We start from the raw sequence: 14,550 nt of genomic DNA on the forward strand, positions 1-14,550 counted from the left end.
CTCATTTGCATTTTTAGTGTTTCAACTGAAAGTCATCATTCATGGTCACAGTTATTTTAAATCTGATATGGAGTTGATGGAAGAAGATTATACAATACAGTGGTACCTCGGGTTACATACGCTTCAGGTTACATACACTTCAGGTTACAGACTCTGCTAACCCAGAAATATTACCTTGGGTTAAGAACTTTGCTTCAGGATGAGAACAGAAATCGTGCTCCAGCGGTGCGGCGGCAGCAGGAGGCCCCATTAGCTAAAGTGGTGCTTCAGGTTAAGAACAGTTTCAGGTTAAGAACGGACCTCCGGAACAAAGTATGTACTTAACCCGAGGTACCACTGTAGTATTTTAAAAGCGAATGGATGTGTTCTTGGAGACTAACCACCACACAGACTGTTTACATACATTGTACCTAAGTCAGTTTTTGCATATCCCATTTCTACTAAACTGAATGGGACAGAGTGGTGGAACACCGTATCAGCTAATACACACATTAGCCACAATCTAGCATAGACCCTAGAGCCTGCTAGTTGAGGAAAACAGAGCAATGGACTAGATCGGCCATTGCTTAGATCCAGGACACACATTTGCATGCATTATACATACTCACCCAATTTTGCATGCCAGTGCACATGCAAGTTTTAAGCAAATCTGTGTGCCCTTTCTTGGCAATGTGTAAGTGCCCCCCCTATGGTACTATATGCAAGGCTACTTTACCCTGCTGGTTACTGATGTTTGGTAAATATTGTCTGGTAAGGTAAAAAGTAAAGGTAAAGGACCCCTGTATGGTTAAGTTCAGTCAAAGGCACTCATCTTGCTTTCAGGCCGAAGGAGCTGGCATTTGTCCACAAACAGCTTCCTGGGTCATGTGACCAGCAGGACTAAACCACTTCTGACACAATGTGACAGAAGCCAGAGTGCACGGAAATGCTGTTTACCTTCCTGCCACAGAGTTGCCTATTTATCTACTTGCACTGGCATGCTTTCGAACTGCTAGGTTGGCAGGAGCTGGGACAGAGCAACAGGAGCTCACTCCATCGCAGGGATTCGAACCACCAACCTTCTGATCGGCAAGCCCAAGAGGCTCAGTGGTTTAGACCACTAGTTGAAAGGATAAAGAAAACTTAATATTTATTACTCATGGCAAATAAAGCCATTCCAAGTCTAAGTTTTAAATGTGACCAATATGGATCCAAGAAGTTAACACCAGTATATGCTAACTCATACTGACTGAACTTGCAGAAGAAGCAGGAAGGAAGTAAAGCCTGAGTAGACTATCTGCTCATGTTGCCTCTTATTTGCTTTTCTTCTAAACTAAGTCTCAAATTCTGTAACCCAGGGGTGGCCAACTCCCAAAAGACTGTGATCTACTCACAGAGTTAAAGATTGGCAGTGATCCACACCCTTTTTTTTGGGAGGGGGGGGTTTTTTGGTGAGTTTTTTTTGGTGAGTCAAACTTGTTGAGCTTCTTTTGGGGGAGCCAGTGATCTACCAGAGATATCCAGTGATCTACCTGTTTGACGTGCCTGCTATAACCTTTCCTCTTGGGGGAATCACTCTATCCCCTTATCATTTTGGCTTACCTTTTCTGAACTTTTCCCAACTCTACAATATTCATTTGAGGTGAGACGACCAGGGCTAGTATTAGCTACTACAAGAACTTCAAAGCTAGCTCAGTAGCATACAATTGGTAGCAAAATAATTTTAATACCAAAAGTATGTCTCGCATGGGGAGAAGAATGACCATGTTCTCTGCATTTTGGAGGGCTTTTTGTTTTGTTTTTGTTTTTTGCAGGGGGAGTTGACAAGTGTGTTGGGTCATCTGACTTCGTGAACAGCAATTAACAAGCATTAAGTGAATTGGGAAACGACTCCCAAGCAATTTCTACAGCACTTGAAAGAAGACATGTGTGCATTCCTTTCACCCTTCATCTCTTCCACACACTGGAGCAATTGCAGGGCAGCTTTTTTCCACCTAGTGCATCTTCAGCTCCAGATGTGCTTGAGCACAACTGAAATATAAGCCTCAGTTTATAGTGCTACACAATTTGTCGCACCACAGAACATCAGTCAGGCCAGTGGAGTGGGGGAATTCAGTTTTCCATAACAATGAAATAAAATGCTCCTGGCTCTCCCTGTGACCTCTGTGATGTTTCTGAAGGATACCTTCAGTTTTATTAGGTTAGTTCGTGAACTTAAGCACAGATACATGGATGCAAAGTAACTTTTAAATCAAGGAGACTGACTGCGAACATCTGTCCTAAGAAGGAGGAAGGGACTGCATGAACAATTCAGAATTGGCTCTCGCAAGAGGTAGAGAAGACTGCCAGTTTGCATTGCTTTAAAAGATTAGACAAATTCAGAGAAGACAGGGCTTTCAGCAGCTACTAGTTAGAATGGTTATGCTCTGCCGCCACTGTGGGAAGTTGTATGCCTCCCGGGTGAATACCAGTTGTTGGGATTCACAAGTAGGGAGAGAACTGGTACTTTCATGTCCTGCTTCCAGGCTACCCATGGGCAACTGGTTGACCACTGCGAGAAAAAGAATACTGGACTAAATGGGCCTTTGCCAAAAGGGAAGTTGAGGCTTTTGTCCAAAGTAAGATGATTAGCTTTTAAATTATGAATTAGCTTTTGAATTATGGTGCTGGAGGAGATTCTTGAGAGTCCCATGGACTGCAAGAAGATCAAACCTATCCATTCTTAAGGAAAACAGCCCTGAGTGCTCACTGGAAGGACAGATCCTGAAGTTGAGGCTCCAATACTTTGGCCACCTCATGAGAAGAGAAGACTCCCTGGAAAAGACCCTGATGCTGGGAAAGATGGAGGGCGCAAGGAGAAGGGGATGACAGAGGACAAGATGGTTGGACAGTGTTCTCGAAGCTACCAACATGAGTTTGACCAAACTGTGGGAGGCAGTGGAAGACAGGAGTGCCTGGCGTGCTCTGGTCCATGGGATCACAAAGAGTCGGACACGGCTAAAGGACTAAACAACAACAAGATGATTAGAAAGTAAAAGTAGATTGGAAAGATTCAGAATATTTTTTTTCTTGTTTTCCTCCTCCAATAACTAGGTGCTTCTTGTGGTCTGGTGCGTCTTATAGAGCAAAAAATAGGGTAACTTCCCCTTCTCACTGCTTTCAGCCCTCAAAGTAGATGCTCTCTGATACCGCATCTTTGCTCTGTCTTAATGACAACAACAATAAAGAGATGCAGCGATATTGTTTATGGTGAACATAAGATGCACACCCGCAATCCTGTTTCCTGCCCTGGCCACCAGATGACAGAAGTCCACAAGGGGGTTGTTGCTGTTTAGTCGTTTAGTTGTGTCTGACTTTTCGTGACCCCGTGGACCAGAGCACACCAGGCACTCCTGTCTTCCACTGCCTCCCGCAGTTTGGTCAAACTCATGCTGGTAGCTTCGAGAACACTGTCCAACCATCTTGTCCTCTGTCGTCCCCTTCTCCTTGTGCCCTCCATCTTTCCCAACATCAGGGTCTTTTCCAGGGAGTCTTCTCTTCTCATGAGGTGGCCAAAGTATTGGAGCCTCAGCTTCACGATCTGTCCTTCCAGTGAGCAAGTGGGACATGAGGGCAATTAGATCAGACACTGAGAGAGTGCTCCCTCCTCTGTCTTTCAGCCAGCCAGCTAGCCAATCCTTCTTTAAGAATACTCCATTCCGTTCGCCTGCAGGATCAGACAATTGGTCCATCTATCCTAGATGGTTTCTTTTCAGGAAGGAAGAGGATTTTCCCATCAACTGCAACCTGTAGGTTTTCCCCCCTCCAACAGTACTCACCAACGCAGAGTGCCAGCACCTCTTTCTTTATTTCCAGAGCAACCATGTTGTGCCCCTCATCCTCTTATTAATATAGGAGTACTGGCACCTCTTTTTTTACATACACACACCCCAAAAGCACTGGCCACCTGAGATCCTTTTCTCCAGTGTGGTATATTGCACACTGTTGGTAACATAAATTCTATTTCCCTAGTAAATTTCTGCCCAGAAGAGCAAGCACCCTTTTTGACTTTAAATCAAAGCAGGGCAGGCTGTTGCAGAGGAAATTAATTCAGCACCCAGTAGGTGGATAAGAGGTTTCAATTGTATTTTCACTCCATTGTGTTTAATTATATTTTTATGATTATATTTAATGTATTGTTTATGTAGGCCAGTCAGACTACAAATGTGGAATAATGAGATTTAAACATTATTTACTTAGTGAAGCAATGAGTGATACTCAGCATGTATGGGATGGGGGGGTGATGCTTCGTGTGAGAACAGGTGTGCCACAAGTATACAACAGTATCCTTATTTTCATCTTGTCCCTTATGCACATGCTGCTTGCATACTGGCCAAAGAACTAAAAAAGATGGTTAAGGACCCGTGATGGTTAAGTCCAGTCAAAGACGACTATGGAGTGCGGTGCTCATCCGAGGGAGCTGCAGTTTGTCCGCAGACAGCTTTCCAGGTTATGAGGCCAGCATGATTAAACCACTTCTGGTGCAACAGAACACCGTGACGAATGCCAGAGTGCATGGAAACGCCATTTACCTTCATGCCGCAGTGGCACCTATTTATCTACTTACACTAGTGTGCTTTCGAACTGCTAGGTTGGCAGAAGCTGGGACAGAGCAACGGGAGCTTACCCTGTCGTGGGGATTCGAACCGCTGACCTTCCGGTTGGCAAGCCCAAGAGACTTGGTGGTTTAGACCACAGCACCACCTGCATCCCAAAGCCAAAGCACTGCAACCATCTGGAGAAGCCTTCCTGACAATCTCAGTTATGTCATATTAATTTACTTCCTTTTAGCACAATGACACCAGTAATTTGGGGTCCCAACAGGGGGAAAGGTGGGGTAAAAATAAACAGAACAACAAAATTTGGAGCACTGTTCCTATGGAAATCTACCTACAATCCTGATATTTCACCACTTGCTGAAAATGTATTTGTTTCACCAAGCATTGGCCTGATTCCATATTGGTCTTTTGTTCTGTATTTTATGATTTGATAATTTCATGATTTTTTAGAAGCTTATGGTATTTAATGATTTTATTGTGCAGCAACTTGAATCTTTTGTATGCTCTTATAAACAAATAAAATAAATTGGTGGAATTTTGAGGAATACACTGTTGCTTTCTGCTGCTTGCAGGAATCCTTTTTCATCTGCAGACGCAGATTTTTGAAAACTTTGTCCAGACATACAATTATGTCTTCATGACACAGAAAGATAAACACAAAAAGGAAAGATAGTCATGTTGCTCATAAGAAAAATGTCTTAACTCCACATTAAAGGTAAAGGTAAAGGTACCCCTGCCTGTACGGGCCAGTATTGACAGACTCTAGGGTTGTGCGCCCATCTCACAGCGCCACCCGCATCCCTAACTCCACATTAGGGGGAAACAATTATTAGCCCAACCAAAGTGTTATAAAACTCTGCCCATAATAGCATTTTCCTCCTCATTACAGTCATGGATCCTGATATATAAGAGCCAGCATCCATAAAATATGCATGGGCCGCCTATGACTATCTCACAATGTCTTGCGACAAAGCACATTTTCTCCTCTTTCCTTTGATTTTAAAAAAAAAAACCTACTCCTGCTCTATGAACTTTAAACTATAATACATCAATTGTACACGCCTCTCTCTCTCATTGTTTTGGCTCAAGGAGTGGCTGACAAGGGCATTGTAAACCAGCTGGTGCTTAGTGTTTCCATTTAAATAGGTTTCAGAGTGAGCTGCCAAAACTGTAAAGACCTTCTGCTTTGTGCGGAGGAAAAGAAAACAACTTGGACGATATCTCAGTTCCATTTTTTTAGTAACTTCTGTCTCACCACCTTTAAATGTACAGAGAGAAAGAGAGAGGTGTTAGCACAAGGCCTGCTAACAATAGTCCTCACTAATACTGCGATTATAAGTTGCCAGGTTTTGCCCGGTTTCATTAACAAAGATCCTTCAACAATGGCTTCACATCACTTCCACCCTTCAGTTTCTTCCTGCTTTCCCCCCACACAGAGACTCCCTTCCAGAGTTTTAACTTTCCATGACCAGTAGAGGGGGCCTTGCTCTAACTTCTGGAGACCTTGATCAATAATAGCTCTTTTTCTCTCTCTCTTTTCCAGAAAGCATGCAGGAACGCTGTGGAAATGCCCTCATTGTGTCTTCGTCAGATAGTTTCCCTTCCAGAAACAAGCTCAATGCAACTTCTTTTTTTGGTCCGTTTGCTACAAAAGCCAGCACACAACCTTTTCTTCTTTCTTTTTGGCCAATTTGCAGCAGAGGCAAAGAACCATAAGACGAGAGAGCTGAGGGAGCCCTATCAGCAGTGAGTCCCTGACCGCAGATAAGCAGCACACAGGTCACCTGATTAGTTTCACCAGCTTTAGTAGAGGTTCTCAAACTTTTTTCTCTGGGCCATACTTTCAGAATAAACATTTGCTTGCATCACACTGAATTTTTTTATTATTGATAAGAAATACATTGGAAATATATTAGAAAACAAAAAGAAACAATTCTCATCAGTGTTTGATTTATAATATAGAACATAACTACTTTATAATATCATCATGAGACATCCAGAAAGTATATAACAATGCAGCTACATAAGAACATGAATCATTTCCAAAACATAATTATAAACGAGCCTCTTACATATGTCCCTTAAATATGTATACAAACTCAGTGAGAGGTGAGTTGGCTTTTGCTGGGTCCCCTCGTTTATATTAGGTTTAATTTGAGAACAAACTCCCATCTCCTCATCAACACAAAGAAGCCTTTCTCTTTTCTGATCTTTCATATTTGTCACAGTAGAAAATCCCCATTCACTACAATAAGTCGTGGAAAACTGTAGAAGAATAGCCAGTGCTCTTGAATATCTATCCATTTCCTGCAAATAAATACCCTGATACGATACTATACTATACTATACCGAAACATTTAAATGTTTCTATGATTGTCCTTGAATCTTCCTGCCACACTTGCCATTCTCTCCTGCCATGCCGAGAACCACTGTGCTATATTGCGATGTACTCTGTCTTCTGCTTAAATCATAGCAATTAGTTATAATCTAGACAAACTTATTAACACACATAGATTTTATGCAAACCAGTATCTTCTTTTTCTCTTCTTTGTTGGAGAATGCATTTCCTACTTCTTTTGGCGATGCCTATGTGGACGCAGGTGGCGCTGTGGGTTAAACCACAGGGCCTAGAACTTGCCGATCAGAAGGTTGGCGATTCGAATCCCCGTGGCGGGGTGAGCTCCCATTGCTTGGTCCCTGCTCCTGCCAACCTAGCAGTTCGAAAGCACGCCAAAAAGTGCATGTAAATAAATAGGTACCGCTCTAGCGTGAAGGTAAACAGCGTTTCCGTGCACTGCTCTGGTTCGCCAGAAGCGGCTTAGTCAGGCTGGCCACATGACCTGGAAGCTGTACGCCGGCTCCCTCGGCCAGTAAAGCGAGATGAACGCCGCAACCCCAGAGTTGGCCACGACTGGACCTAATGGTCAGGGGTCCCTTTACCTTTTATGTGGCCAATCTATCCTTGGCTGGCTTCTGTGAGTCCACCCCTGTGGAACCAACTGGCTTGGACCCCCTTTGCTGGTAATCCCAAGGAGTGCTGAGCAGTCCCCATTGCAAAAATCCAATATATGGAGTCTACTAGCTGACTTGGAGGAAACAGGCTGATGCAGTTTGTTAGAGTGGCCTATGCCAACCCCCAACCCCCCCATTTTAGAACCAGTCCTACCACCTCCACCCCCAGAATGCCTTTACAACTTTATTATCTTACAAGAATCACGGGATGAATGTACATTTAATGGAATAAATATAGAGATGGGCAGGTTACTTAACGCTTTAAGTGCCATGAGTAAGGTGCTTTAAACTGAAAAGCAAGGAACAAGGGGAGGCTAACCTAAAACATGGTGGATGACCAAATCACAATCTCATTGGTTGGTATTTACGTCTGTCTCTCAGAGTAAAGTTGGGTGCAGCTGGGCTTGTTCTCTGAAAGGAAAAACACAAAGTCCCTTGTTGTCTGTTTTCCCCAGTCGGTTTCTCACTTTACAATAAAGCACTCTATGGTTTGCACCTCATTGTGGGCCAAACTATGGCTTAGTGGGACAGTGCAAATGTGCTGCCTCTCAGAGAGGAGCTCTCACCGACTTTGCTCCTTCCTTTTAGCTCACTAGCTAAGCCAAGGTTAGTGTGTCGTCCAAAGCGGGGATCGTGGTTAAGTTCTTTCCTTCTTAACCATGAACTGTAGCCAAGAACAAACATTAGCTGCAGCCTCCATAGCTACAGGATTCTCCAGCTGCTTAAATGTTACTGCTAAGGCCTTGGAAAGACTATTTGGGTTACAATGTAATGTTGCCAAATCCTTTGATCCCGATAAAAGTAAAGGGGGAAGAGATGAGAGGGAGTGGGGAAAGGAAGTCCTATCTGTGGAGGCAGGAAATACCAGCCTTTATTTGTTTATGGGTTTTGCCACACCGTTTTTGAAAAATTACAACAGAGAGACTTTCACTATGATGCCTTTCCTGGAAATCAGTTTAGGTTTTGTTGCAAGTAGTTACATGACTATGTACTATTTTCACGGAAGTTGCCCAATGGAAAAAAAAATTCTCCTGGGCAATTTCCTCCAGCTGATAAACTCTTCCCCGCCCCCCCATTGGTACGGTGGCAAGTTACACAAAAATGAGGAAATGCATCACACACAAAAAAGAGAATGCGGGCTTGCCTAAAATTAGCAGTTGATAATGTACAGGTGCAGAATTAGAAGCCATCACTAAAATTCAAACAGAAATACAATAGTGGAAAAGACTGTGGCCAGGTGTGCTGTGTGCCTGCTCAGTCTGCTAACCAGGTGATAACAGCTGAAGGCCAACTCCAAGGCCCTTCCTGTTCTTGTTTCTTAGGGTTCTTTGTCTTTAAAAACAGACACGTGCCTCATCCACACAACACATTTGAAGCACTCTTATACCACTTTTCACACTCATGGCTCCCCTCTGCAAAGAATCCTGGGAACTGTAGTTTGTTAAGGTTGCTGGGAATTGTAGTTCTGTGAAGGGGGTCTCCTAACAACTCTCAGCACCCTTTACAAACCACACTTCCCGGGATTTTTTTTTTGGGGGGGGAGCCATGAGTGTGAAAGTGACATAATGGCACTTTAAATGTAGAACGGGTGTGGCCTTGGACTTGGCAGTTCTTCAAACACAGCCCTTTTCAGGGCTCCTTCCAAAGCAGCAGCCAGCCATGCTGTACAAGAAGGAATAATGGAAGACCATTCCACTGGCCTGCTTTGACTTAGTTGCATTGCTTGTATTCAATTTTGGAAAAGAAAGGAGGCAACCTATATACTATATACTGGAGAGCCAGTGTGGTGTAGTGGTTAAGAGCGGTAGTCTCGTAATCTGGGGAACCGGGTTCGCGTCTCCGCTCCTCCACATGCAGCTGTTGGGTGACCGTGGGCCAGTCACATTTTTTTGAAGTCGCTCAGCCCCACTCACCTCACAGAGTGTTTGTTGTGGGGGAGGAAGGGAAAGGAGAATGTTAGCCGCTTTGAGACTCCTGAAGGGGAGTGAAAGGCGGGATATCAAATCCAAACTCTATATACTAATAGTAAACTCAAATTCCTCAAGTGTGGATCCATTTGTAGTAGTAGTAGTAGTAGTAGTAGTAGTAGTAATAACAACAATAATTCATTATTTATACCCTGCCCATCTGGCTGGGTTTCCCTAGCCACTCTGGGTGGCTCCCAACTTAATAATAATAATAATAATAATGTGACAAAACATAAAAAACCCTTCCCTAAACAGGGCTGCCTTCAGATGTCTTCAAAAAGTTAGATAGTTACTTATTTCCTTGAGATCTGATGGGAGGGTGTTCCACAGGGCAGGCGCCACTACCGAGAAGGCCCTCTGTCTGGTTCCCTGTAGCTTCACTTCTCACAGTGAGGGAACTGCCAGAAGGCCCTCGGAACTGGACCTCAGTGTCCGGGCTGAACGATGGGGGTGGAGACACTCTACCGACATGCAAGAGAGGTGTTACCAAGCTGAATTCCAAGATTTAAAGAATCATAGAAGTGTAGAGTTTGAAGGGGCAAAAGGGGCCTGAAATGCAGTAGAACAAAGCTTTAGACATAAAATCCTTAAGTGCAGCAAAAAACAACAACCCTGGAGCATCCCTGAAGGTGACATCTCTGGAAGCTGGAAGGGAAGCATCCTGCACTGTTACGTTTTCATACAGGTCCCCTTGTATCCATAGAATAAACAAACTTTTTATTCTGCATATTGTTCCCACACCCCCTTTCTCTCACCCTGGGCTCTGAGACTTAGTTGAGAGGGGATGGAGATGGCCTGATGGCCAGGGAGAGGAAATGGAGGATGAAGGAAGGGTTCAGCACACCTCCTTTCACCCACCATTTTCCCATGCAGACCTCTGAATTTTCCTACCCACACACTTTTACAGATATTTGGAAATGTGCACATGAAGGTCGGTGTCTGTTATGTTCACATAATGTAGTTCTCTTGCTAAAAATAGTCTATAGGGTTTCTGGTTAGTGTGGAATTCCTACAGTTCAGGTGCTTACTGAGAGCGTAAAATGCCAATTCTAGCTGTTCCCTTCCAGCTTTCTTCCTTCTAATCTTGTGGGACCTAGCCAAGGTGCTGTTTCATACATGTAAAGCCTTACATGGACCAAGCTTTCGCCCTTCACCATTCAGTCCATGAACTGGGCCCTACTGTGTCTCTCACCACCTGTAGAAGTGTTAAGACACAGGTATTGTCAGTTTGCTTCCAGAGATTCAAGGAACTCACATGAGTGTTTAAAACCCTAAACAGCTTAAAAGGTAAAGGTAAAGGGACCCCTGACCATTAGGTCCAGTCGTGACCGACTCTGGGGTTGCAGTGCTCATCTCGCTTTATTGGTCAAGGGAGCTGGCGTACAACTTCCAGGTCATGTGGCCAGCATGACTAAGCCGCTTCTGGCGAACCAGAGCAGCCCACGGAAACGCCATTTACCTTCCCGCTGGAGCGGTACCTATTTATCTATTTCTGTGCTTTCGAACTGCTAGGTTGGCAGGAGCAGGGACCGAGCAACGGGAGCTCACCCTGTTGCAGGGATTCGAACCGCCGACCTTCTGATCGGCAAGCCCTAGACTCTGTGGTTTAACCCACAGCGCCAACAGCTTAGCCCTCCCTGAAAGACCACATCCTTTCCTACAGACCCTTCTGAGTACTAAGATCAGCAGAGGGGGCTCTCTGGGTGGTCCTGCCACCCTCAGAAGTTCACAGGGTGGTGGATCAGAAGAAGTTATACTGTGTGGCAGCACCTAGGCTCTGGAATGCCCTCTGTAGAGGAAGTTCTCACATGCTGTGCTAGTGCTATGTACACACACACACACACAGAGAGAGAGAGAGAGAGAGAGAGAGAGAGAGAGAGAGAGAGTTTTATTGATTTTTACCTTTGTATGTGTCATTGATGCTTTAGAATTAGCTTTGATTCCAGGCAATCGTTTTGAAGACCTGGTGGAAAGGTGACTCAGAAATGTATCCGTAAAGAAATAAGCCAGCCAGCTGAGGCCTGGTATAATGCTAGAAAATTACAGCCATTGTTTCAGGCTGAAGCCTTCTTGGTGTGTTTAGTGTATAGATCCGAGGACGTGTGCAACATGCTTTGTGTCATGAAAGACAGGAGAAGATGAAAAGGAAAAGGAGTGGAAATGTTGACAATAGATATCAAAAGGGTCTTGAAACAAAAGCCAGAAGAACAATCAGAGCCTTTCTCCCTGCCGAGGGAGGTATTCCTCTATTGTTGAAGTATCACCTTGAAAGCATTCCATTACCAGCACACGCCTAAATGCATAGAGGCAGACACGGGCGATCCTTCCAACATGACATTTTATGGGTTGTTTCTTGCCATGAGTCACCCCGGGTAAGTTCACTGGTTTTAGCTGTTTGTACCACACCTGTGGTTTTTATTTACCATTGCTAAATTTGCGGCAAGTATCGCTGCCACTACCTGATAAGCTGTTAAAGGGTTTGCTACATCATTTGCAGAGGTTACGCAAGTAGAACTTGTGAGCTGGCATTTGAGCGCAGTTGATCCAATTTGGCTGCTGGGATGGTGTATCCAAATGTACTTGCCTCATGCAATGAGGATGGATGCAGGCACTTATCCATTGGTGACTTAGCTTGGTAAACAAACATACAGAGAAGTGCTGAGCTAATCGTCTGCTCACCTACGTGGAAGAGAAGAATTTTACCACTATCCTGCCTCCAATAACACATGTTAGGGTGCAGCCAAGGTCACCTCCTCGAAAAGGAAGCTGCCTTATAAGGAATCGGACCATTGCTTCATCCAGCTCAGCATCATCTCCACCGACTGAGAGTGGCTTTTCAGGATTTCAGACAGAGGTCTCTTCCAGCCCATTGAGCCTTGGACCTTCTGCATGAAAGCAGATTCTCTACAGTTCAAAGACAGTGTTCCCAAGTGTGTGCATGCATGCATGCATGCAGTGTTAGCAAGTGGTCAGCTGGCGTGCTTCTACTGCTGCAGCAAAACAAGTCTTACGTGACTCAGATTTCTTCCACTTCTGTTACCAAACACTTACACAGCACAAGCTCGACCCACTTTATACTTTGCTTCGTTTCCTCTCCATTTGCATTACTCATCTCCCCTCCTGAATGCTTATACCCTAAATACTTCTGGATAGTCCTCATATCCTCTCTTAGTCACTGTCATCAGTTTATATGACCCCAATTCCAGCCTCTTTGCTTGAAAATCAAATCCCAGAGGTATAAATTTGCTTCTGCTTTCCAAATCATCCACCACCACTCTGTTTACCAGTAGAGGCATTTGGTTTTCTGGTCCTGTAAGGCAAGTAAATGCATTTTGGTGAATGGGCAGGAAGATCAGAGCAAACATGGGGAAGCTTTTGCAGCATGAAGTCCACATCCCCTCATGGGCAACCGCCCACAAGCTGCATGTCAGTGGTGGGTGGGGCCAAATGCAAAAGTGGGCAGGGCTAAAGTCAAAAGAGGGTGGAGCAAAGGTTCTTGCTACATTCCGGCCATGCATAAGTTAGAGCAGTGTTTCCCAACCTTGGGTCTCCAGCTGCTGTTGGACTATAATTCCCATCATCCCTGACCATTGGTCTTGCTAGCAAGGGATGATGGGAGTTGTAGTCCAAAAGCAGCTGGAGACCCAAGGTTGGGAAACACTGAGTTAGAGGTTTCTATACACTCACCCACACAGGTCTCCAGGAAAACGAGGTAGTATTACTATTTAAAGACACATTCCTGCCAGGCAAACACAGGACCAGTAAGGGGTGTGGCCTGAGGACAGGGTTTGCGGCCTAGCAGTGTGGCCACAGTGGGGAACATATTGTGTGTGCCTAACCAGTCTGCTGTTATGGTTCCAACTATTGATAGACTACTGTATGTTTTCAGTTTTTTGATAGATTTTATTGTAATTGCATTAAGTATTTCTTTTTTTATTATTATTAAATAATTTTTATTAAGTTTTCCATTTTAACAATCCAATCAGATCACATTAAGTATTCCAAATTATATAAATACATATCATATAGTCCAAGTATTCTGCCAAATTATAAATTTTTGTTGGGGCTTCCCATGTTTCAAGTTCAGTGGGGCTCTAATCATCTTATGTTTCTATTGCCTTGAGTGCATTAAGTATTTCTATTGTGTCTGTAAGTCATTTTTTATGAGTAAAGTGACTAATGAATAATGAGGAAGATGTGCAACCTCAAGCTCCTCGCTTCCCTTTCTTAGGATTCTCTACCTTTCAACAAGACTTGGAACAGGCAGCCTTTAAACAGAGGGCTGCCCTCTGTAAAGCAGGAAACTTCGCCACCCCATCAATCCCTGTCTCGAAGGGCCATTCCCCTAAAAAGAGAGAGTTCCTCAAATGGCTGCTTTTCTTACGATACCTCCTCTCTCTCTGAACCAACCCACTCTGTAGCTATGACATTGTGGCTTACTTATCTCACCGCAGCTGACTGCCGGTGGTTAGATGCATGTGAGAATCAGCTTTGGCAGTGTGGTGTAGTGGTTAAGAGCAGTAGTCACGTAATCTGGGGAACCGGGTTCGCGTCTCCGCTCCTCCACATGCAGCTGCTGGGTGACCTTGGGCCAGTCACACTTCTCTGAAGTCTCTCAGCCCCACTCACCTCACAGAGTGTTTGTTGTGGGGAAGGAAGGGAAAGGAGAATGTTAGCCACTTTGAGACTCCTTAAAGGGAGTGAAAGGCAGGATATCAAATCCAAACTCTTCTTCTTCTAATATGTAGCGTAAAGATTCAATGCTGACCTCAACCAACAACATGAAAAGAGAAGTCCTCATTCTCACAATGCATTCATCTATTTAGTTACACTTCTATTCCATCTTTTTCTCCAGTGAGGCGGGGTACAAAGGTCTCCCACGCCTCCATTTTATTCTCTGAACATCTATGTGATGAAGGATAGGCCGAAAGGTCACCCAGTGAGGTTCACAACAGGGGGGGGATTTGAACTTGAGTTTCCTCAGCTCAGCCCAC

At 44.3% G+C, this 14,550-nt stretch overlaps 1 long non-coding RNA gene across 1 annotated transcript in view; it reads right to left on the reverse strand.

Moving 5' to 3' along the window:
- Positions 1–6,409: 6,409 nt before the first annotated feature.
- Positions 6,410–14,550, reverse strand: part of LOC307218169 — a 47,715-nt gene continuing 39,574 nt past the window's right edge. The window contains exons 2-3 of the long non-coding RNA XR_013839847.1: positions 7,909–8,000; positions 6,410–6,447 (exon numbers count right to left, since the gene is read on the reverse strand). This is a non-coding gene — a long non-coding RNA (uncharacterized lncRNA). The remainder of the gene's footprint in view (positions 6,448–7,908; positions 8,001–14,550) is intronic.

The sequence above is a fragment of the Podarcis cretensis genome, assembly GCF_951804945.1.
Source record: "Podarcis cretensis genome assembly, chromosome: 6".
NCBI classification, from domain to species: Eukaryota; Metazoa; Chordata; class Lepidosauria; order Squamata; family Lacertidae; genus Podarcis; species Podarcis cretensis.